This window comes from Nomascus leucogenys, chromosome 17 (assembly GCF_006542625.1).
Source record: "Nomascus leucogenys isolate Asia chromosome 17, Asia_NLE_v1, whole genome shotgun sequence".
Taxonomy (NCBI): Eukaryota; Metazoa; Chordata; class Mammalia; order Primates; family Hylobatidae; genus Nomascus; species Nomascus leucogenys.
Window position 1 is genome coordinate 93,030,129 of NC_044397.1, and position 8,635 is coordinate 93,038,763.

Sequence of the window (8,635 nt, forward strand, 5' to 3'; positions counted from 1 at the left end):
ACCCCCCAACCCCAAACCTCGAGAAAACCCCGTACATGGAGTTTGCAGATCAGCTGGGCTGCTTGTGAGTGAATCCCCGTGACGCCTGGAGCCGCACTTCCTGGGTCACGGGTCGTGGGAGGTTCTGGACAGTCAGCCTCTACCCTCTGCTATCTCCCTTCCCTCTACCTCCGCCCCCAGCTGCCTCCCGGTGCAGAGGGTCACCCCAGGGTCGGGTGAGATGCCTCGGTCCTCAGTAGACAGTGATCGTATTGTCTGTTGCTTTCCTTTTTTTTCCTTTTTCTTTTTTTTTTTTTTTTCTCTGAGACCGAGTTTCACCCTAGATGCCCAGGCTGGAGTGTAGTGGCACAATCTCGGCTCACTGCAACCTCCACCTCCCGGGTTCAAGTGATTCTCCTGCCTCAGCCTTCCAAGTAGCTGGGATTACAGGCATGCACCACCAGGCCCAACTAATTTTTTGTATTTTTAGTAGAGACAGGGTTTTTCCATGTTGGTCAGGCTGTTCTCGAACTCCCAACCTCAGGTGATTTGCCTGCCTCGGCCTCCCAAAGTGCAGGGATTACAGGCGTGAGCCACCACGCCTGGCCTTGTCTGTTGCTTTTCTAGCATATTGTAACTCCATAAATTCTGTATTTGTAACCAAAGGCACCTCCCTTTCACAACGGCTCCAGTTGAGAGAATGGGTCCATGGGGGAGTCCCAGGCAGGAAGGAACCCAGAAAGCTTCCAGGCCTATCTTGGCCCCAACTCTAGGGTGCGGCACAGGGTTTTGTGAACATAGAAGTTGCTCCCTTGGCCGGGTGTGGTGGCTCACGCCTGTCTTCCCAAGACTTTGGGAGGCTGAGGCGGGTGGATCACTTGAGGTCAGGAGTTCAAGACCAGCCTGGCCAACATGATGAAACCCCATCTCTACTAAAAATACAAAAAAAAGATTGGCAGGCATGGTGGCAGGTGCCTGTAATCCCAGCTACTCAGGAGGCAGAGGCAGGAGAATCGCTGGAACCCGGGAGACGGAGGTTGCAGTGAGCTGAGTTAGCACCATTGCCCTCCAGCCTGGGGAACAGAGTGAGACTACATCTCAAAAACATAAAAATGAAAGAACAACTCCCCAAAGGTCCCCTAAGCTTTCGTGGACTGTGAATTCCTGTTTCCCACAAGCCAAGGTTGGGCACCGGCACCCTCATGCTAGAGACAGAGAAATCGAGGCCTGGCTGTCCGGCCCGAGGTCACCCCACCTGTGAGCGTCTGAACCTGGCAGAGCCCTGGCATGGACTCTGGCTTAGGACCCTGCCTCAAGCACCCACCTTCCCCACCCCTGCAATAATAGCAGCAAGAACCGAGATCTGCAGGGGCGAAGTTTCAGGTTCAGCTGGTACCTCTGTCAGCTCCCAAAAATCACACACCAAAAAGTCACGAAATTCAAAGAACAGCTTCCCCGGGGTTGCTGGCTCTAGTGCTGAAGGGGCCTGGCTGTGGGAGGCAGGTCTCAGGCAGAGCTTCTCAGCAGGGTGGCTCTTTCTCCAGGGCACACTTAGCTGGTCAGCATCTGGGGACGTGAGTGGTTGTTGCAATGGTGGGGGTGGAGGCCAGGGACGCTGCTCAGCACCCTGCAGGGCCCAGGACGGCCCCACTCCAGAGAATGATCCGGCCCCAGTGTCCACAGAGCCGGGGCGGTAGAAGGGGAACCCTGGATGAGCGATACATTTTAGACTGTCCTCAGCTCAGCAGCAGCAGCGTGGCCTGGGGGCGCAGTAGAAACGCAAAATCTTGGGCCCCACCGCAGGCCTAAATCAGACACTCCAGGCCAGGTGTGGTGGCTCACTCACGCCTGTCATCCCAGCACTTTGGGAGGCTAAGGTGGACGGATCACCTGAGGTCAGGAGTTCGAGACTAGCCTGGCCAACATGGTGAAACCCTGTCTCTACTAAAAATACAAAACTTAGCTGGGCGTGGTAGCACAAGCCTGTAATCCCAGCTTCTCGGGAGGCTGGGGCAGGAGAATCGCTTGAACCTGGGAGGCAGAGGTTGCAGTGAGCCAAGATCGCACCACTGCACTCCAGCCTGGGCGACGAGAGCGAAATTCCATCTCAAAAGCAAAAAATAAGATGGTGAGCCTCCATCTGTACCAAAAAAAAAAAAAAAATTAGCCAGACATGGTGGTGCTCACTTGTAGTCCCAGCCCCTCAGGAGGCTGAGGTAGGAAGATCACTGGAGCCTGGGAGTTTGAAGTTGTAGTGAGCCATGACCACACCACTGCACTCTAGCCTGGGCAAAGAGCAAGACCCTGTCTCAAAAAATTAAAAATAAGTCAGGGCCGGGCTCGGTGGCTCACACCCGAAGCAGGACACAGAGGGACCATTGATTGGGTCTTAAAGTTTGGTAGGCGTCAGAGTCACCCAGAGGGCTTGATGAACACACAACTGGGGCCCACCCACATGTATCTACATGTTTTTTTCTTTTGAGATAGAGTCTCACTTACTCTGTTGCCCAGGCTGGAGTGCAGTGGTGCCATCTTGACTCACTGCAACCTCTGCCTCCTGGGTTCAAGCGATTCTCCTGCCTCAGCCTCCCGAGTAGCTGGGATTAGAGGTGCCCACCGCCACACCCAGCTAATTTTTGCATTTTGGGTAGAGATGGGGGTTTCACCACGTTGGCCAGGCGGATCTTGAACTCTTGACCTCAGGTGATCCACCCACCTCGGCCTCCCAGAGTGCTGGGATGACAGGCATGAGCCACTGCGCCTGGCCGGATCTCCACTGTAGACAAGCGGCCCAGGTGATCGCGATGCCTCTGTTTGGAGACTCCCACTCTGGGAAACACCTGTGGACACTGTCGCAGGAGCTGCGTGTCCCAGCCGCAGTCGGCACGCCCTTCAGTCTTCGTAGACGACCTCGGCTCATTTCCTCCCATCTCGTGTCCATCACTGAGAAAGCCTGCACAGTCTCTTCCCAGTTGACCCCGAACCCAGCCCAAGCCTTTGAGAGACCTCCAGAAAGTTTCTGTTTTGGAATCACCACAGGGTGGAGAAGAGGAGGGGTGGCGAGGGGGAGCTGTCATCTCATCCCAGAACCAGCGGCTCCTCTGCGCGACTTGATGACAAGCGTGTCATAGATAATGGCTGCTTGATCCCACACAAGTTAGAAATAGGGTAGTTCTGAATATTCCTGTCAGAGATGCGCAGAGCAAAGAAACGGTAATTAAACTTGGGTTGCGTGTTAAGTCGTGACTCAGGGCTCCAGGAGTCGGTTGAACCTCCAAGTGTAATCATGGAATTAGGAAGGCTCTGCCCTCTGCTTCTCTGCATGCTTGGGGTGCAGTTCCTACAAAGCCTGACCCTGCAGGGGCTACGTTGCAAGCCCCTCCAGAGTAAGTCCCAGGAAGCCACGAGGAGGAGACAAATAGTGTTTTTCTCTTTTGCAGAATTGGTGCTTCTCAACGGGTGCAGTTGTCCTCCCTGGGACACAGGGTTATGTCTGGGGACATCTGTGGTTGTCACGACTGGGGGGTGCGCCTGGCATGGAGTAGGCGGAGGCCGAGGACGCTGCTCAGCACCCTGCAGTGCCAAGATGGCCCCTCCCCAGAGAATAATTCAGCCCCAAATGGCCACAGCACAGAGGAGGAGAAGCCCAGCCACATGGTACTCTCTAGATAAATGTGTCAAATAAATCCATGTCCCAAACCGTTTTGCCATTAGGAAAAATAATTTGTCACTGACTCTGGAATGTTGCGGTATCTTTGAAGGAAAACATTTCACCCCAAACTGAGTAACTTGAAAACCTAAAACGAAGTGACCTTCCCCAGCCTGTTCTCCATCTTGCAAAAATACCTTATTTCAAATTATTCTTTTTAGAGACAGGGTCTGGCTCTGTCGCCCAGGCTGGAGTGCAGCAGCGTGATCATAGCTCACTGCAGCCTCAACCTCCTGGGCTCAAGTGATCCTCCCACTTCAGCCTTTCAAGTAGCTGGGACTACAAGCATGGATCACCACGCCCAGCTAATTTTATTTATTATTTTAAAATTTTATTTATTTTTTGAGAGAGAGTCACACTCTGTCACCCAGGCTGGAGTGCAGTGGGGCGATCTCAGCTCACTGCAGCCTCAACTTCCTGGGTTCAAGCAATTCTCCTGCCTCAGCCTCCACAGTAGCTGGGATTACAGGCATGTGCCACCATGCCCGTCTAATTTTTTTGTATTTTTAGTAGAGATGGGGTTTTGCCATGTTGGCCAGGTTGCTCTTGAACTCCTCACCTCGAGTGATCCACCCGCCTCGGCCTCCCAAATTTCTGGGATTACAGGGGTGAGCTGTCACGCCCGGCCCGTTTTTAAATTTTAGATTCAGGGGTACATGTGTCCTCCCTCCCTGCCTCCTTCCCTTCCTCCCTCCCTCCCTCCCTCCCTTCCTCCCTCCCTCCCTTCCTCCCTTCCTCCCTCCTGCCTTACTATGGTATCGAGATGAACCTGGCCAACATGGTGAAACCCCATCTCTACTAAAAATACAAAAATTAGCTGGGAGCCGGGCGCGGTGGCTCACGCTTGTAATCCCAGCACTTTGGGAGGCCGAGGCGGGCGGATCACGAGGTCAGGAGATCGAGACCACAGTGAAACCCCGTTTCTACTAAAAATACAAAAAATTAGCCCGGCATGGTGGCGGGCGCCTGTAGTCCCAGCTACTTGGGAGGCTGAGGCGGGAGAATGGCGTGAACCCCCGCCCCAAAAAAAGTACAAAAAATTAACCGGGCGTGGCAGCACGCGCCTGTAATCCCAGCTACCCGGGAGGCTGAGGCAGGAGAATCACTTGAACTGGGAGGTGGAGGTTGCAGTGAGCCGAGATCACGCCACTGCACTCCAGCCTGGGCGACAGAGTGAGACTGTCTTAAATAAAATAATAAAAATAATAAAATAAATAATAAAAAGGCTGGGCGCGGTGGCTCACGCCTGTCATCCCAGCACTTTGGAAGGCCGAGGCGGGAGGATCACCTGAGGTCAGGAGTTCCAGGCCAGCCTCACCAATATGGAGAAACCCCATCTCTGAAAATACGAAATTAGCCGGGTGTGGTGGTGCACACCTGTAATCCCAGCTACTCAGGAGGCTGAGACAGGAGAATCGCTTGAACTCGGGAGTTGGAGGTTGCAGTGAGCCGAGATTGTGCCACTGCACTCCAGCCCGGGCGACAGAGTGAGACTCCGTCTCTAAATAACTAACTAAATAAATAAATAATAAAAAATTATCATTGGATTGGAGACCAAGCACCCGGGATGTGGACTCGAAAATGGGGGGCCGGGGCGATTCCGCACGGAGCCGCCAGGCGGCGCGGCAGCCACGGCCTCTCCCGCAGGCACCCACGTGCGTCCGCAGCTGCCAGGGCTGTGATCGACAAGGCGTGGCTCCTCCTGCAGCCACCTGGGCCAGAGCCTAGGGACCGCCCTGCTGCTAGAGATTTGCTCTTAGAATCGGGTCTCCTTTCAGAATGACACGGAGAAAACATCCTCCGAAACAGGGTTGTCCTACCGGGGGCTCGTGCTTTGATGGAGCCAAGAGGATGCACGCAGTGGACCAGGGAGCCAGGCTGAGCCCTGAGATACCTGTGGGATGCAGGGCCAAAGACATGCGGTCCGGCAGCCTGGGCGCGCGAGGACCCGCGAAGCCCACCAGAAACCAGAAATTCTCATCAGCTCACGGTGTCCTGAATTCTTGCCAAGCCCAGGCAGACTTGGGGAGCCCCATTCCTCTGTCTCCCTCTCTTTTGTTAATGGTGCTTTTTCAACCTTTATACATTTTTATTTACTTATTTATTTTTTAATTTTAATTTTTGTTTTTTTTGGGACGGAGTCTTGCTCTGTCGCCCAGGCTAGAGCGCAGTGCCACGATCTCGGCTCACTGCAACCTCTGCCTCCTGGGTTCAAGTGATTCTCATGTCTCAGCCTCCAGAGTAGCTGGGACTACAGTCACACACCACCATGTCTGGCTATATTTTTTTTTATTTATAGTAGAGACGGGGTTTCTCCATGTTGGCAAGGCTGGTCTCGAACTCCTGGCCTCAGGTGATCCACCCGTCTCGGCTTCCCAAAGTGCTGGGAATACAGGCATGAGCCACCGCGCTCAGCCAATTTTTATTTATTTTTGAGACAAGGTCTCTCTTTTTTGTGTGTGTCTCCTTTCCAGGCTGGAGAGCAGTGGTGCAGTCACAGCTCATCGCAGCCTCGACCTCCTGGGCTCAAGCAATCCTCTGGCCTCAGCCTCCCGAGTAGCCAGGACTAGAGGCATGTGCCATCATGCCTGGATAATTTTTTTTTTTTTAGAGATCGGGTCTTACTGTGTTGCCCAGGCTGGTCTCAAACTCTTGGCCTTAAGCAATCCTCCCACCTTGGCCTCCCAAAGTTGGGATTACAGGTGTGAGCCACTGTGCCAGTCTTCTTCTTCTTCTTCTTCTTTTTTTTTTTTTTTTTAAGAGATGAGTTCCCCAGGCTGGAGTGCAGTGGTGCCATCATAGCTCACGGCAGCCTTGAACTCCTGGGCTCAAGTGATCCTCTTACTTCAGCCTCCTGAGTAGCTGGGACTACAGGTATTTTAAAGACTTTTAATGCAAATGTAACATACCTACACCAAAGTGCTCAAATTATAAGCAAACATCATGGGCGGGGCGCAGTGGCTCACACCTGTAATCCCAGCACTTTGGGAGGCCAAGGCGGGTGGATCACCCGAGGTCAGGAGTTAGAGACCAGCCTGGCTAACATGACAAAACCCCATTTCCACTAAAAAATACCAAAATTAGCCGGGCGTGGTGGCAGGTACCTGTAATCCCAGCTACTTGGGAGGCCGAGGCAGGAGAATCGCTTGAACCCAGGAGGTGGAGGTTGCAGTGAGCTGAGATCATGCCATTGCACTCCAGCCTGGGCAACAAGAGCGAGACTCCGTCTCAAAAGAAGCAAACATCATGATGAATTTTCACGAGGGGAACACGCCCATATCATTGGCACCTACACCAAGAAACAAAACCTAAGCAGTGCCCCCACATTCCCGCTACTCACTGCCTCCAAGTGCCCCCACACTCCTGCTACTCACTGCCTCCCCAGAGGGTGACACTGACCTAGCGTTTGATGCCATGGGTGGGTGCTGCCTGTTTTTGAGAGTTATAGAAATACAGTCTACAAAAGGTAAAGCCGCAAGAGTTTCAGAAGAAAATATAGAGTCTATTTTGGGGTAGGTAAAATTTTCTTAGAAAGCAAAAAGCACTAACCATAAAGTTTTTTTTTTTTTTTTTTTTTTTTTTTTTTTTTTTTTTTTTTTTGAGACAGAGTTTCTCTCTTGTTACCCAGGCTGGAGTGCAGTGGCGAGATCTCGGCTCACCACAACCTCTGCCTCCCGGGTTCAAGCAATTCTCCTGCCTCAGCCTCCTGAGTAGCTGGGACTACAGGCACCTGCTACCACCCCCAGCTAATTTTGTAATTTTAGTAGAGATGGGGTTTCTCCATGTTGGTCAGGCTGGTCTTGAACTCCCAACCTCAGGTGATCCGCCTGCCTCGGCCTCCCAAAGTGCTGGGATTACAGGTGTGAGCCACTGCACCCAGCCAAGTTTTTTTTTTTTAATCAACAATTAGACTGCATTAAAATAATGATGCCATTAAAATAGAGGGATAAATTGAGCCATTGAGTGGGTGAAGACATGTGCAATATGTACTTTATAAAAATATCAAATACTCCTACAAATCAGTGAGAAGAGAGATGACCCAATTCTCTTAATGGGCAAAACACTTAGACATTCCAAAAAACAGGATGGGCAAATGGCCCATGAGTATGAGGAAAAGAGCTCAATGTCATTAGACATCAGGAGAACACTAATTAAAACCATAATAGCGGCTGGGCACGGTGGCTCACGCCTGTAATCCTAGCACTTTGGGAGGCCGAGGCGGGCGGATCACGAGGTCAGGAGATTGAGACCATCCTGGCTAACACAGTGAAACCTCGTCTCTACTAAAATACAAAAAATTAGCCAGGCGTGGTGGCGGGCACCTGTAGTCCCAGCTACTCAGGAGGCTGAGGCAGGAGAATGGCGTGAACCTGGGAGGCGGAGCTTGCAGTGAGCTGAGATCGCACCACTGCACTCCAGCCTGGGCGACAGAGCGAGACTCTGTCTCAAAAAACAAACAAACCAGGCCGGGTGCGGTGGCTCACGCTTGTAATCCCAGCACTTTGGGAGGCCGAGGCGGGTGGATCACGAGGTCAGGAGATCGAGACCACGGTGAAACCCCGTCTCTACTAAAAATACAAAAAATTAGCCGGGCGTGGTGGCGGGCGCCTGTAGTCCCAGCTACTCGGAGAGGCTGAGGCAGGAGAATGGTGTGAACCCGGGAGGCGGAGCTTGCAGTGAGCCGAGATCGCGCCACTGCACTCCAGCCTGGGTGAGAGAGCGAGACTCCGTCTCAAAACAAACAAACAAACAAACAAACAAACAAAAAAACCATAGTAGCAAACAACTACACCAGGATAGCTCAAGTTGAAGGACCTGAAAAACAAGTGTTAGCCAGGTGTGGTGATACGGACCTATAGTCCCAGCTATTCAGGAGACTGAGGTGGATGGATTGCTTGAATCCAGGAGTTCAAGACCAGCCTGAGCAACATGGGAAGACTGTCTCTA